This window comes from Oryzias melastigma, linkage group LG15 (assembly GCF_002922805.2).
Source record: "Oryzias melastigma strain HK-1 linkage group LG15, ASM292280v2, whole genome shotgun sequence".
Taxonomy (NCBI): domain Eukaryota; kingdom Metazoa; phylum Chordata; class Actinopteri; order Beloniformes; family Adrianichthyidae; genus Oryzias; species Oryzias melastigma.
This window is the reverse complement of record NC_050526.1, coordinates 21,027,240-21,043,732: the sequence shown is the minus strand read 5'-3', so window position 1 is coordinate 21,043,732 and position 16,493 is coordinate 21,027,240. Positions and strand designations below refer to the sequence as shown.

At 38.1% G+C, this 16,493-nt stretch overlaps 1 long non-coding RNA gene across 1 annotated transcript in view; it reads right to left on the bottom strand.

The window, feature by feature from the left end:
* Positions 1–235: 235 nt before the first annotated feature.
* Positions 236–16,493, bottom strand: part of LOC112161386 — a 120,930-nt gene continuing 104,672 nt past the window's right edge. Inside the window, exon 7 of the long non-coding RNA XR_004949201.1 lies at positions 236–666. This is a non-coding gene — a long non-coding RNA (uncharacterized LOC112161386). The remainder of the gene's footprint in view (positions 667–16,493) is intronic.

Here is a 16,493-nt window from a genome sequence, read left to right as displayed (position 1 = left end):
TATAACCCTAAAGATATATAGCTTTAAAGTTTATCAGTCTGTTATTTCAGATAAGATAAAAAAACATATATTTTCGTCTTTGTTTTTCACACCTCTCATGCCTAAATCAGTAAAACTTCCTGTTATGTTAAGGATTAAAGGTTCGTATTTTTTCCTAATTTATGCCAAAATTCTTTCAATTTTCTCCAAATCCAAAGTAGATAATTTAAAAATTACAAAGCGCTGGTCAGGCCTTTTAATCTCTCCATAATCATGACAGGTGGTGAAGTGAAATGAAGTGTAGCTATTCTCCTTGACCAGTTCACAGTGGTCAGTGGTCCACAACCAGGAGACTAGATTGGATTTATTGCTACTGGGCCAAAGGTAACAAATACATGCAGCATAAAGGTGAAGATTGATGCCATTATCACTGGATTGATTTCTTGCCCATCATGAAGGGCAATCACATGGAATAGATTGGTACCGCAAGCAGTATTTTTATATTAGGTTTATATGGACAATTCACTTATAAAACATATAACAGGATGCTGGCAAACACAACAATTCCAGGGATTCAAGTTTGGAGTTTGACTCCTCAAAAACCTTCATCTCCTGCGGAGTTTACAGTCCGCCGAGGTGGGAATATCTTCATCTCATCCGCCGGGTTGACCGAAGGTTCCTGGAAGTCTTGGGAGAGATGAAATGAGGTTATGAGAGGTCATGTAGAACAGCTCAGCGTGACCACAAATCAAGGGCCCACCCTCTGCTTTCAGTCACGTGAGATGAAAGGAAACAAGCAGATAAAACTCAAACCCCCGCCGCAGCCACTTCTGCAACAATTCTCCAAAAGAGGTGTAATTATTGCAAAGAAAAACACAATAAATTATCAGGCAAATGAAGAAAAACTACATATATATTTTAAAGAGTTTTGGTAATAGATTTTTAATGTGCATTTATCTGGGCCCTGAAGGCTTGGATCTTTGACATTTGAAATAATTGTTGTTCGAAAGATCATCACCAGGGGAGGCTTGTGAATAGTGTAGGGACTATTTGAGTAAATGACTGTGTCAGCCTGTTTATTTGTAACATGATTGCCTCGGGTGTTGCTGCAGGCCAGCTATTAGACGGTCTGGCCATGAAGAGATAGAACGAGAAGCCCAGCAATCACCCAAAACTTAGCTCTTAATGTGACAACTTATCAGGCAAAAGCTCCCCCACAGAGAGAGCGAAAAAAGGGAGAGAACTATTGAGGAGGGAGGGAGGGGAATATCATTGCCTACAGACAAAAAAATATAGCATGAAGAGGAATAATAATCATAATTATTTGAAGTGCCAGTATCAAATATCACGGGAGTGAAGGAAAGCCTTGGCTCCATATGTTTGGACATATTGCACAAAGCCGTCCCGTCCATGTTGGCCTGAGGGGAGCGCGGAGCGTCCAGCTCTGTATTTAATTAGATGAGTCCAACAGCTTTGGCCTGTGGCAACCCCTCTGAGTAAGTGAAGGGTTTATAATGCGGTCTGTAAGAGCTGCTAAACAAACACTGCTGGTCCCAGCGGGCCTGAGATCATGAGGGGAAGTCTGTCACTCCCAAAGATGTAAACACAGAGCGACGTCTTGAGAGAAAGAAAAACGCCGTAAAACAAGGACGTGTGTCTTAGCCGTGTCAAGACAAATAAACACGCCGTGTTGTTGGTGCGCTATCCGACTGTCAGCGGAGTTAAACTGCTGTTGGCAAACAAAACATTTTGATACCAATAAATTGCAACCGATGGCTGTGATTGTTCCAGAGAAAACATTAAAGTGTCTTTTTTATCCCTTTCTTTGAGGTTGTAATTACAAAAGAATACTATAAATCAGACTCTTGTTAAACTCCTGCAGTCAAAACACAAAGATATCAAATAACCAAAAACTAAACATTTGTTGTCTATGATATCAATATTGTGTTCAGAGTATTTTTTTTGTACTAAAAGTTTAATTGAAGCTATAATGACTTATTGTAAATCACAATGTTTATCTTAGGTCTCTCTGCTACTTTTAGACATAAATAAAAAATATAAAATAAAACTCTCCAAGTCTGAAATAGTAAAGACAGAAATCTTCCTATGAACCTGAAAAATATTTGGGATTTAACTCTGAAATAACAGATTTGTTGAAATAAGAGCAAAGTCGGAGTAAAAGCTGGGATAACAAACATGTAATGTACAAAAGGGTAATTTAACATCACAGTTTTTGTTTTTTGTTCTAAACTATATTATTTATGGTCATTTACATAAACTAGTCCCACATTCATTTTTTTTAAATAAACTACAACAAGTAACAGAAAATATGACCATCTCCCTTCAATTGGGAGTAGATTTCTTTATCCAGAGATGGTGTAAGAATATATATATATATATATATATATATATATATATATATATATATATATATATAGACATATAGATTGTTTAATAAATAACTTAATACTAATATACATATATATGTATATATATTAGGGCTGCCAAGATTAGTCGACAACTAATCAACTTTTATAGTAGTATATAATAGTTGATTACTAATTAGACATTACTTTATATTGTATGGGGTCAGAGTGGCCCAATCCAAATTTTTTCCTTCTCCCTTCCCCTTCATTTGGCCCTCCAAACGTAGGGTTATGAAAAAAATAGTGTCTCATAATTCGGACATCACTTTCATTCGATGGCGTCACCAATAATCTCCAGTCCGCACGCTTTACCGCGGGGCTTCTATTGCTTAAATAAACCTAACAGCAGTTTCAGAACTTTAAAAAGGTCATGCCACAACAAAGAGTCATTACTAAATGTAAATGTCTGTGGTTAAGAGCACACCAACATAAAGAAAAGCTCTTCTCAGCGCGGTTTACCCTCGCAACGAACGACTTTGTATCTCTCCGCTTGGAGGGTCGGATTTAAAAAAATTACTACGGACGCACTTACACTAAAAATGCCCCTTCAAATGGAGGGGAAGGGAGAAGGGTAGAATTCTGATTCAGCCTTAATCTTGTTTTAATGCAAGAAACTAATGATGTAAATGATGGCCAAGATGTGTGCGGTACATCAACTTCGTCATGGCCCGATTAGTCGACTAATCGGAAAAACATAATCGGTGATTGGTCGACTATAAATCGTTTGTGGCAGCCCTAATATATGTATATATATATATATAGTATATGTGTATGTATCCATATCTATACATACATATACTATATATCTATTTATCTATCTATATATATATATATATAGATATATATATATATAGATATATATATATATATATATATCTATATATATATATATATAGATATATATATATAAAGGTCATTACTTACATTTAAATGTAGACGTCCGTGGTTCAGAGCGCATATATATATATATATATATATATATATATATATATACACACATATATATATATGGACAATTAAATAAATATAAGTTACATACACGTGTATATATATATATATATATATATATATATATATATATATATATATATATATATATATTGTTGTGAACTTTAACCTGAATATGAAAAACAAAAAATGGGCTGCTTAATAATACATAATGAAATCTTGTCTCCCTTTTTTTTTAATAGTTTTTTTTCTGCTCTCCTGTCTGTCCTTTTCTGTGGTTATAATGTATAACTGCATGCCGTGTTCATTTATTGGATGTTGCAACACCCTCTTGTTCGCTAAGCGAGATAAAGGTTGTGTGCTTTCTTAGATTGTTTCTTTTTTGTATCATCAAACCTAAAATAAATAAAAAAATATTTTTTTTTTTTTTTTTATCTTATTGTAATGATGCAAAGTAAACTTTACTGACAAAGTTATTAATGTGTTTCCTGTCATCACGACCAAAGAGGAAAACCACTGAGAAATGGTTCCAACTAAGTGTTGTCGGAAAGCTCCCAGCTTTGCAAATCTCCTTGACAACTTTGGCCTGCTTGAAGAATGCTTGTAATCTCTCCTGGCAGGAACGGATCCCGCGGCTCAGGGCGGCTGTGGAGTGGACAGTCCTATTGTTGCTTACAAGCTCAAAGAAGAAAAGGAAGATGGGACGGAAGGCAGGAGGCAAAAAAATTTAGAGCAGGAAATGGTTACATTTAGAGCAAGTTTATACTAAAAACAAGAAGACTGTTTTTACAAGTAATGCCCCCTTGTTATCCAGACACTTTTTTGATATTTTACTAACATTATAAATGTTTAAGTTATATTATAAGCAACACATTTTCGGTGGTTTGAAATATTTTGGCTTTTTTTTTCAGTACAGATTTTTAGCGCTCAAATTCAGCAGGAAAACATGCATGTGTGGCTCAAGGGGAGGGGGCAGGATTTTGGGAGATTATGTTAAATCAGATCCAGTTTAGAGGAGGGGGGTGGAGCAGGAGGCCAGACAAAGGCCAGAGAAGATACTGCCATTTACACCAGGAAAGGATGGTAAAAAAATGGAGGAAGATATAAAAAAAAAAAAAAAAAAGAAAGAGGGAGAGAAAAAAGGCGGTTTCTTCTCTGTTGCAAACACTTTTTCTGGCTCTTCAAGCAGATGCTGAGGCAGATGGTGGTGAATTAACAGAAGATGGGAGAAGAAGAAATGAAAGGCCTAAAATAGGCCCATGGAGGAAAGGCATTTAAACAGCGTGTGTTTATGCGTGTGTGTGTGTGGATGCCTCTCTGTGAGTATGTGTCTAAACATCCAGGTTCAGGAGAGAAACTGTTAAACAGTATCTCAGCTGGGAGGACTAAAGGGGATGGGTGAAGGATTCCCAGTCAGAGACAGGAACTCACGATAATAATCACAGGCGTGAAATTACAATGCTGATATTTGTTGCACCCCAGGGTGTGGCATGAAGGGGGGTTATCCAAGCCTGGAGAGCCAACATATCAGCAGAAGCCTTTAGTGACTGATGGTCATCAGTGATCACATGAGGATCCCAGCACCCTTGAAATCAAAATAAAACACTCTTCAGTAAACTGACTTTCTCCAATTCAGATGTCAATCTTTGAAAAGAATGTACTTTTTATTCTTTAGTTTTCTAAAAAATAAATGTAAAATATGAAAATTCTGATTAGGGCTGTGGAGATAATGCATGCGATTAATCAGAAAGAATTAATGCATTAATATGTATCAACCCAAATTGATCAAAGATACAGTCCACTTTAACTCGGCGGTTCAGGCTTCCACGGCGTGCATTTAAACATTTTGTATTATCCCACTTACACCATGGTCACTTACAAAAGAAATGAATATTTAGTTTTTAGTACTTTATTCTTGCTATTTTTGTGATTTAGATCACTTTTTCACAAAAAGCGGATTATTTGATCCATGGTCCGATGCCATATTGTACAAATATATTTTAACCAGTAACATTGTGATTAATTGTGATTAATGCCAACATGAAAGTGCGATTAATCAGATTCTTTTTGTAATCATTTCAGAGCAGTAATTAAAAATACATTTTCTAAAGTTTCGTGTGTGATTTCATACTGGGATTATCTGCAGATAGTGGTTGGCAAATACTGAGACAAAAAAAGCGATTAATCGCGATTAACTTTTTTTTAGTTTGCGATTAATTAGTTAATTTTTTTAATCGATTCGCATCCCTAATTCTGATTTTAAAAAAATAACAAAATATCTAGACATTTCACCAAAATTTTTTTATTCTTTTCCTTGTTTATTTTTTCTTTTTTTTACATGTTTTGCTCACATTAGAATGATAATGTTCCACATTTTTTGTTAAGAAAAATTCATTGGGATAGGGGTTCAAGTTGTAAACAAAACATTTGGTACATCACCAAATTTACTAAGATTATTATGTCGAGTGGCCTTTTAATTAACAATTGTTTGATGTTTTTTTCCAGTTGGATTCATAAATGAATTAACATTTAGTTTTGTTTGGGAATTTTAAAAACTTTTTATGGCACTATATTTTCTTAAACAACATGCTTACATGCTGTGAATTTAAACAAAATTCACACTCAGATATAAAAAATACTACATTGCTGTCTGAAATAGAGCTGCTGATAGTTGTCTGTTTATCAAAAAAGTTTTTTTTTTAATTAAGATATTCTTTGACAGTTAATCGATTATATAAGTTTTAGTAAAAAAAAATAAAAGTAACAGTCCTTTTAGAACAAATTTTCTGAATTACAAAGGTATTAAGAAATGTGTAAGTCATTAAGCCTTAAAACAATCAAATAATATAAATACAGTTACTTCAGGTTTCACAATATTTATTTTGCTTTTTTGTTTTAATATTTTTGACTATTTTAGTATAGTAGCTGGAAAATCAAACATGAGTCCGATTTATTACATCATTGCTTTCTGTGGTCTTGTAGCTTGGAGTAATTGTTTATAATGGAATCCTCTGCATTAATGTTTGTCTTGACAAACTTTGTCATGTGCAGTTAAGCTGCATTTATGTTCAAATCGGTAATTAAAGCCCATAAAATAATCACAGTATAGCTGTATTATGGAGACTTTTGCAACATCTCAAACTTTTTTGCAGTTTTTTTAAACTTTCTTCATAGTTTCAGAGGTTTTGTTTGGCATAAAGTAAATCTGCACCTTCACGGCTGCTCATGATTCTGGGGGAGTGACCTCAGAGGCAGCGCCGCAGCGTGATGTATCAGCATGAATATTATCCTGGCCAGCAGCCCAAGCTCAGCCATGATTTGACACATTTTCCCCTCATTCACTCAGTGAAGGGGGAGCTCATTTTCATGTCTGTCATCTCCTGCTCTTGCTGCTGCTTCTGTGAAAGCCACGTCGGGTCCACATTCTGGGGTGAAAGTGAAAAGTAGATGTGTTGTCAGGGCAGAAGTGATAAAGGCTGCGAGACACAGACTGATCCCAATTGCCCTGCTTTCAGCCCCTGCCACCCCCGTGCTACCTGACACTAAAGGATCCACTGACAGATCGGACATGGCACTGGGAGGAAAGTGCTGATCTGGCATAAAATACTCACCAAAATGGATCTTTTCTAGGTTATGATCATTCCAATGCCCATATATCCAATTATTTATCAGAAACTATACATCATTTTGGGCTGAAATGAGGCCCAAAATGAAATCGTTGGTACTTTGTTACAACTAACTATCCAAAACAAGTTCAAAACCACATTCCAAACTTTAAGAACAAAGTCAGCCGAGCACGTTACCACTGCTCCACCAAACATGTTTCATTTCCTCCCCTTCCTAAAGTAGCCAAGTGGCCATGATGCATGCTATTATCACTTCACAGGCACTTTTCATTCAGATAAACTTCACCTCTCAACAGAGGGAGAGATAACTCGGGGGATCTATCACCAGAGGGAGTGAAAAGTGAAGGCCATTATAATGTCATCACGAGTTATCCAGTCCCAGACTGAACACTGTCCTCTGGAGAGCAGATACAACACATGAAAAGGAAGAGATGAGGGACAGTTATAGAGGAAAACAGAGCCGCGTTGACAGACAGGAAGTGACTGCAGGGGAGGAAAAAATGGAAATAATAACTTATCAAAATAACAAATCTATTCTATCTATTAAGAATTATGTTGTAGTGGAATAGACACTGAACAAGCTGCCTGCAAGATTTATACCAGAGAGAAAAGGACGGCAAAGATGCACTTTATCTGCAGACGTGAAAACAGCACAGCTTCTTGGGCATAATCCCTGCAGGGGTCAGAGAGAAATTGCTGTTTTTACATTTCTGTATCATTTTCCCGCAAGGAATATGGAGAACAAATGAAAATTTCAGCCAGATTGTCTGATTTATTCCTGTTATTATCCTCCCATATTCAGCCAGCAGTCATGGAAGGGCTCGTGGAATGCAGTGGTCTCTTTGCTCTCGGGGCCTGACAGCATCAAATCCCAACTTTAAAGAGGTCAAGATATAAAAACTAGCATATTCTTTGGTTCTCACCTTGTATAATTCCTAAACAAAGGTAAAAACAAACAAAAAAGTGCTTCAATATTGAGGGTAGAATGAGACTCATCACTACAGTTCTTGGGACAAAATGATATTTCCCGAAACAGATGCCCAGTTACAACATAGTAGTAGCACAATGAGTCTCATCAGATGCTGGTAATTGACCATTAATGAACTCCCTATGATAGCCCACTGAGGAATACACCCGTGGGCCCATGGGACGATGGGGCAGCAATAGAGAAAAGACCTCATGGCATTAACATGCTCCCAAAGCTACAAGAGGCTTTTAAACCACCAATCAATACAAAGCATTAGTTCATGGTGCCCTCTGAGGGACCCTGGATGTGTCTGCCGTGCCGAGGCGCAGTGTCAGAGCCCTATTCTTTCAGCGTGATTAATGTGGGAAGCCAGATAGCAGCTAAATTTGTTGGTCAAGATGATAATTTCTTTTTTTTTTTTTTTTGTGGATAAAACCACAAAAAGCGGTTTAGAGCTGTGAGATACAAATGGCAGAACTTAAACTTTCCACCTGACAGGACAGCATTTAAAGTGCCAGCGTAAAAGCAGGACAAGGGCATCACAAATATAAGGTGACATTTACTGTACACATCCGACAAAAGCTCGACTTGCTCCTCACCGAGCAGTTTTATTCTTAATTTTCTCATTTGTGTTATATGGCACAATGAAATGGATATCATTACACAGAATGGCACCTTCATACAAATACCACGCTGTGTCCTTGAAGGCAGCATAATAAATGGTTCATCACTGGCAACCAAACTGCAAGACAAATTTATGGCTGCTGATCTCTGCTCGTCATCGGCGCAAAGTGTTCCGTAAAACCTCATTGTAACTTCCAGGGAAATAAATAAATTTGCCCCTTGACCTTGAGGTTAGAAAATCCCCTCCCACTCATCCAGCTGAGATGATGGACCCCTCTTCCTCCATCACTCCCCCTTTATTTCCTTCAATGCGTCGTACCTTCTTTGGCGCTGTGTCCTGATATAACACACAGCTAGCGTTTACTGGCTCTGTATCTAGATCCCCTGGAATGTGTGGTGGATCTATCTCTATCTATGGCTAGGAACCTACTAAACGGCATAAAGGGAAGAGCACAGGAGGAAGCAATATATCGATGAAAGTATCTGCTAATATATCAGTATTTGTCCAATATCAAAAATTCCACCGATACTTCTCTTATTTTGACTGGTGGTTACAGCAGGAGAAGTGCTCTGTTTAGCACAGGCTTGCTCCCCCCACCCCCGTCCCCATGCACACGCGAGCACGCTTTAGTTGTTGGTCCAAGCAACACAGTCTCACTCCCAACTAGTTATATACCAACGCATAGTTCAGGCCCCCGCCATGTCACTCTTTGATGTTAGGGGTAACCCCAAGTCGTCATTACCATTACATCACAAGGACCCCATCACCTTGGCCCCAAACTGGTACCAGTCTGAGGGCCGCTTGGTACCGAGCTGCAGACAGGAAAAAATGCATTCGTTAACTTTGATTCTTTCCACCTTTTGATTTTATGATTCTGAATGAAGTTTCATTTTGGAAATCTACCGGATTCTGTTCACCACATCCGACTGTCTTGCAGTGCTGCTTGGACTGTTAGCTATGTTGAAAGCTAAAAGCTAAGGAAGCCAAACAAAAAGATGTATTTGGAAAGATTCAGTGAGGAACCCCAAGAAGAACCTTCAGGTTTTGTCTGCTGTTCACAGACAAAACCCGAAGGTTCTTCCTCAAAATATGTTTTTGTGGAGACACTTGTTTCCACGGGTCAAACTGCTTTGTCTAATTGTCATGGTTCCACCGTCAGTTACTGCCTCCGACCACCAGAGGGAGCCCTCGGCAGAGTTGTCTCCTTACTACAACTCCCATCAGCCACTACCACGGTTTCCTGTCTGCACAGCTGGTTTCCATCATCATAAATTCCATCTAACATTTCAACCCGTCTTAGTCACTTCTTCAGTGCGAAGTCTTGTTTTGCCTAGACAGTCTGAGCGTTTACTCTAGTTTACTCAGTGGCGGGCCGTCAGGGCCTGCAAGGCCTTCTCTGCTGGCCTAAAAATATCTGAATCACAGACTGATATCAATTATTATTTATTTCCGTGAATACGTATTCTATAATTCCAAATGCTCTGTCTTCGTCCTTTCATTGCTGTCTCCCTGGCTGCGCTGCTTCCAGACGTGTATTTTCCTATTTAAGCATTAACCAATCACATTGCAGCACCATTTGTTGCTAGGGTCAAAGAAATCTGCCTGAAGGCCTTCAGAATCAGTTTTGCGGGCCCTGTAGCATAAAACAATGGTCCACCAAACTGTTGCTTCAACCAATCAGATCTGGAGGAGACCACGTGATAGGCCAGCTAGAAGGCCTTCGGAAACGTCAGGATTTTCACGCGCTGTGATTGGATAATCGGAGAGTGTACTAGGAAGAGCCGGTAAACTGAATCTGTAGCGACCTGCACAGGCAAATATATCGAATTTAATAGCTGGTTTGTCAATCCACAATGGCTGAAGGAGGAGAAGAAATGGATTTGGTTGCAGACTTACTGTCAAAGTCGTTTTCAAGACGGACTTTTCAAGAAAAGCTGGACATTGTTAAGAGGGGTCGGGCAACTCCGAAGCTAGCAAGCCCCGTGTCCACTGCTTCTGTTGAACGGACATTCTCAGCCCTGAAGCGAATTAAAACTTATGCCAGAAATACGTCAGGGCAGGCTCGACTTTCAGCATTAGCTTCCATGGCGATAGAAAAGGACTTCTTGATGGAACTAAAACGCACGGATAATCTGCACGACAGAGTGATTGAAATCTTCTTGAGGATAGAAAGGATGGATTTTGTGTACAAATAATCCGGATTTTTGGTGAGTAAAATTTTGCTATATACCTAAATATTATTGCAATTTTATCAGGTTATTTTTTTAATGCTTTTTTATGTGTGTCGCAGTTGTACCTGCAGTAGAAGTTTTATAGCCATAAAATAGTTATTGAGGGTTGGGTTGATTCAGATGGAGCACTACTGAAGGCCTAGGTGTGAAATGCACGGCCCGCCACTGAGTTTACTTCCCTGGTTTTTGACCCTCGCCTGTTTTTCTCGTTATCCTGTCTCGCTCCATCCTTTTGATCTTAGCCCGGTTTTGATTATGTCTCTGCCTTGTTCTATGCCTGTTTATCTCACCATTAAATCCATGTTTGCACATAGATCCAAACTCCTCTGCATCTTCTTCACACTAATATGCAGTGACTGACTCAAATGTTTCCCATACAAAACAATAATAACATTACAGACTTGATGGATTCACGTTTATTATTATTTTTAGAAAATACCAGTTTCACAACGGTTGTATCATTTCATTTTACTTTATTTACTTATCACATCGCGGCTAAAGTTAGCATTCTGTTGTTAGCATCCAAGGTGACATTAAAGGAAAAATCTTCATCCCAAAGTCTACAGTATGATTACACCAGCTACAAACATATTAATAGAACACATTTTTTGCAAGACTACAAAGTTTTGTGTTTAAAATTAGGACTATGAACGTTGACGCGCTAACACACACGATTAACAAATTATAATTAATGCGTTAATACGCATTAATGCAAATAAATCACACTTCACTTTCCACTTATACATGGCTATTTACGAATTATAACTCAAAAGTGTGATTAATCTGATATATTTTTAATCAATCAGCCTTAATTAAAAACAAATGTTCTAAATGTATATTTTTGTGGGTAAATTTCATTTTGTGATTATTCATATTAAGTGGTTGGCGAATACTGTTAATTAAAAAAAATTGTGATTAATTGTAATTAATTTTTCCCCAGGTTTGCGATAAATTAGTTAATTTTTTTAATCGATTCCTGGCCCTATTTAAAACATGTTGTTTACACTAAGCAGTTTCTACATATTTTTTGTGTGTGTTTAAAAAAACACTTAATTTCAAAGCACTTTTTTCTTTAAATCCTATTATTTTCAAGTGATCTTGAAGGCCTATTACTTGTGTTTGCAAATAACGGTCATTGAATATCAAAGCTAAGTTTATACTTGTGTTTTGATAGTAATTTGGGATGCATGTTTGTACTGTTTTTGGCAATGTGAAGCTTATTGCATTTCTAATATGTTAAAAAAAAGGGAATTTCTTAGGGTAAAAATCGTTTTTTTCAATTAACAGCTTTCAGGGAAAATATTGGTTATCGTATTGGTCGTAGAAAATAATATCAACCCATCCCTAGAGGACAGGACATCTGGAATAATGGGAAAGAGTAAGAAAAGATGTGCTCAAGAGGTGGGGGCAGGAAATAGCGAGAAATGACAGGTGAGGAATATGCAGAGAGGCTTAAATCAAGATAAAAGACAGAAATAGAAAGCAATAGAGAGAACAAAGCCCTGGACATTGGTTCTCTCTAATGGAAACACATGGCTAAGGGCGAAAGTGTTGTCAGCAGTCAGCCCGCGCACGGTGACATTCGTGCCTGATAATCTGCCCTGCCATAAAATTAGAATAGCAAATACCCCTGTTGACAGAGATTCATGTCCCACTCGCTTTTGCCGCCATAAAAACACTCTAACCGGTGTCTCACAATGCCACAAACTTCTATTCAAGTTTACAGCGCTGCAATCGGAGAGCTGATTCTGCATTCAGAAATTTTAATAACCTATTAAGTTATGACTTCAATTTCCTTTTATGAATATATTCCTCGGAGAGCGCTGTCATCGCAGGAGCACGACAGAAACCTAAAGAAGATAAATAGCGCCATTACTCTATACCATTTCACTCCCATTATTCCTAAAAACGAGAAGTTGGTTTTGCCCATAACACCTGATAATTAGCACCTTACACTTGACTTACAAGCCAGAAAATGACCGTTGTTGAAAATCTTTCATTTATCTTCAAAATTATGGTTAATCTTAACATAATGCTTGTCTGGGAGTTAGTTTTTAATGTGATAAAGTCAAGAATAGCCACAGGAAAAAGAGCTGCAAAGGTCAGCACTGTCCACTTCATTTTTGAAAGATACATTTTCCCAGCATCATTTATAGCCCACCACCGCATAAACTAAATAGAAGCTGCAAAACTATTAAACAACTCATCATAACTCCACTTTGAAGAGGGTGAGTGTGGGAGTGCAGCAGGGAATAATAGCTTCAATCTGTCTGTTGTTTGTCTCATGGGCATTAAACACCATCTTGATATGAGTGAAACTACAGCGTACACAGGAGGGGGTCCTCATAATATTTAATAGGTCATCAAAGGGAATGGGGGGTAGACTGCTGACATTTGCCTGGATAGTTAGGAGAAACCCCAGGAGTTGTCATATGACTCATTACCAGAGCACAGTTGACTTGGTTGCATCATCGTTCAAAGAGATTGTCATAATCCAGCTGAAAAACTACTTAAGTCACAATGACTCCATTAAGTAGCATGAGATTTTGATTTTTATTTCTGCCCCTAAAATAGAGACTAATCAGTTAATAACACTCTGCTAATGCCACAGTGATAGTCAGCTGCTGACGTGACAGGGAAAAATAAATAAATCACGTTTGTGAACAATGTTTCCTGCAGATACGTCCTTTCATTTTCACCATCCGTCTTTCTAAATAAAAAATTGGACCACCTGCTTCAACTTCGACCTCTGGTCAAACTTTAAAAAAAAATTGAAAGAGATAAGATGGGAGATGTTTCTTAAAAGAATAAATGAAGTGCAGTGAGCGGGCCAGCTGCTGACCTCCTCAGGCCTCCTGGACAGCATCTGTCGGAGGACAACCAGAGTCCAGATCTTCTCTACTCTCTATGACACTTTCCATTTACAGTTTAATGCTTTTTGATAAGTACTAAATCCTAAAACAAGAAATAAAACTCACAAAATATGTAAATGCATAAAAATACATTGTCTTATTTGTTCTTAATGGTTTTTATTTTTTATTTGTCAGAGTTTGAAGACTTATGACTTATAGTCACAACTGCCCTGGATACGGCTGTCTGCAGGCTCGTGCTGGGCGGATCGATCCAAAATATCGATAATACTGATCTCAAGTCAGATCAGGGGTGTCCAAAGTCAGTCTTCAAGGGTCGCTGCCATTGAAGCTCCTTATTGGCCAAACACACCTGATCCAGGTAATCAGCAGCAGATAAGTCAGGATTTCTGAAAAACCAGAAGGAAGCCGGCCCTCTAGGAATGACTTTGGACACCCTGGTATAGAGTTATCCCAAGGTTTCTTACAGAAGGCTTGACAAGGGAAGAAAGTGGACCAAACCAGTGTATTATCTGGAAGAGGCATTTGTCACGACCACAGACTGAATTGACTGAATCCGGTCACCTGTGTAAAATCTGTACTTTAAGAACATCCTGAGGTTTAAACGACACATAAAGCTAAATATAATCAGCATAAAATGGTAAGAGATATCATCAAAATAGCTTAAAATATATTGCAAAGACAGCAGATATAAAATGAACAGTAGCGGTCCCAAAACAGAACCTTGTGGCACACCATTCTTGCCTTTAAATTCAATAAATTTGGGTTTTTCGCATTCTAGACATCGTGTCGGCCCACCTACGTCCCGTTTTCCTTCTTGAGTTCAGGGTCTCTTCACTTGGTCCAAGGTTGTCTCTACACTAACATGCAAGACGTCTCCGGCCCAGAGCCCAAACGCCAAAGACTTCTAACTGTTCACAGTTAAATCTTTCAAAGTAAATCTTTCATGATCAAATCTGTTAATCCCATTTTAAAGATCTCTCCTTGTTGAAATGTAGGTTCTGGTGTTCAAAAACTTCATTATTCAATGTTTTTGTGATATGAAATGTTATTTTGTGACAAAAAATTTGAATCAAAATCTATGTAAATGGGCCTCAACAAATGAGAGTCTCAACAAATCTATAAATGTGCAAAAATGATAAACAACTACAATCAGCTTAGTAGAATTAATTATGGGAGATGGATGTCTTACTGATAACATTGTCTGGCAATCAATTTTATAGAAAATAATAGTACAATTTAACATGTCAAAAGAAAACAGAAAATTCAGCTGCCTCCTCCCCAAAGTTGGGGTGACCCTCCCATGCCTGCTCAGAACCCCTGTACAGCACTTCAATGGCCCTCACACATTGATTCCTGTCCCCAGGGCCCAAAACAATTTCTCTTGTTTTCAGACAGTCCCTGCCTGAACCTGCCGCGGCCATCGAAGACATTCATCCATCCGCCCAGGATGACTATGACTGATCTCGCCACCAAACAATCAATTTGTATTTACTCTCTTTTTCTCCTCTGTGTTGCGTATATCCTTCTTTCCATCTATTTCTTGACCTCTTTCAATTCATTGTCTTGCTGTTTTGTTGATGTGGAGAGTATGAAGAAAAAGTGAAAGTGCAGATGGTTTTGACACTCTGCCACATGAGAGCAACAAAGCTATCACTATTTGACCTTGAGGAACAGCTCGCTCTTGTGTTTATCTATCCAGATTTTTGACGTATGCAACTCTTCATTTTATAACATTAATGCAAAAACGCTTTTTAGAATTCAATTCTGAATCTCACCGAGACAAAACAGGATAAAGATAGGCATAAAAAGTTGATGTTTGCCTCTTTATTGCCTGTTTTTGTTTATTTAGATGCCTTTCCTACAGTCAGTTTTTCAGATATATCCACAATTATGTGACAATACCTAAAGAAGTTAATCCATCTTAAAATTGAACGTTGAATATTAATGTCACCAGACATGAACAATACATCATTACAAATATATCTATTAGCTGTTAAAGGTCTTATTATTTGAGCCTGTGTGGTGTGTTTTTGTGGGCGTGGTCTTTCCTCCGCTATTCACAGACAATTTGTAAGGCCGACGGTAGCAGTCAGGCCGAGGCCTGCGAAACAGCTGGAGCCTCTCCGTGATTGATAAACGCGGCGCCAAGAGCTTCATCTCTGAATGAAGACAAAGGTCCCACAATGCGCCGCCTGTGCGTCACGCCTGCCTGTCGTTAAGTGTGGACCGCAGACCTACCCCGGTCCTCAGCTGGGGGAGTTGAGGTGCCAGGAGGGAGGTCAGGACCCAATCTAATTACCATTTTATGACAAAACGGTTCCTTTGTCGTGGTTATATAATTGATTTACCTTTCAATGGGGAGATCATTATGAAGTGGCTTTGGGAGGCTGGGATTTAGAGGAGAATACGGGTTTAGCTTCACTTCTACGTGTTGTCAGTGTCATTAAATGAGCAAATAGCTTTGTCTGTCAATCTGGGGACAATAGCGACACATCTCCATGAAGATAAATTCTGTTTTTATGTGCTTTAGGTAAATAAACACTATGATAATGATACTATAGTAGTTCATTTAACTTTATTTGGGTACATATAACTATGGCTTATTGATATTTTACTGTTAACAGAGATGTGTTCTCTGAACGGCTAGCTGGTTGTCATAAACTTTTCTTTAGTTTGTGACCCGTGCAGGACAAGGTCAGCGTGTCACTGCCTGTTAAATCAGTTATGAGCGACTTCAATGAACCCCAACAAAAAAAAAAAAATTAAATGTTCTTTTGAGTCAAAACAGAGTCAGGACTATATTTTTTACCACTTTTTT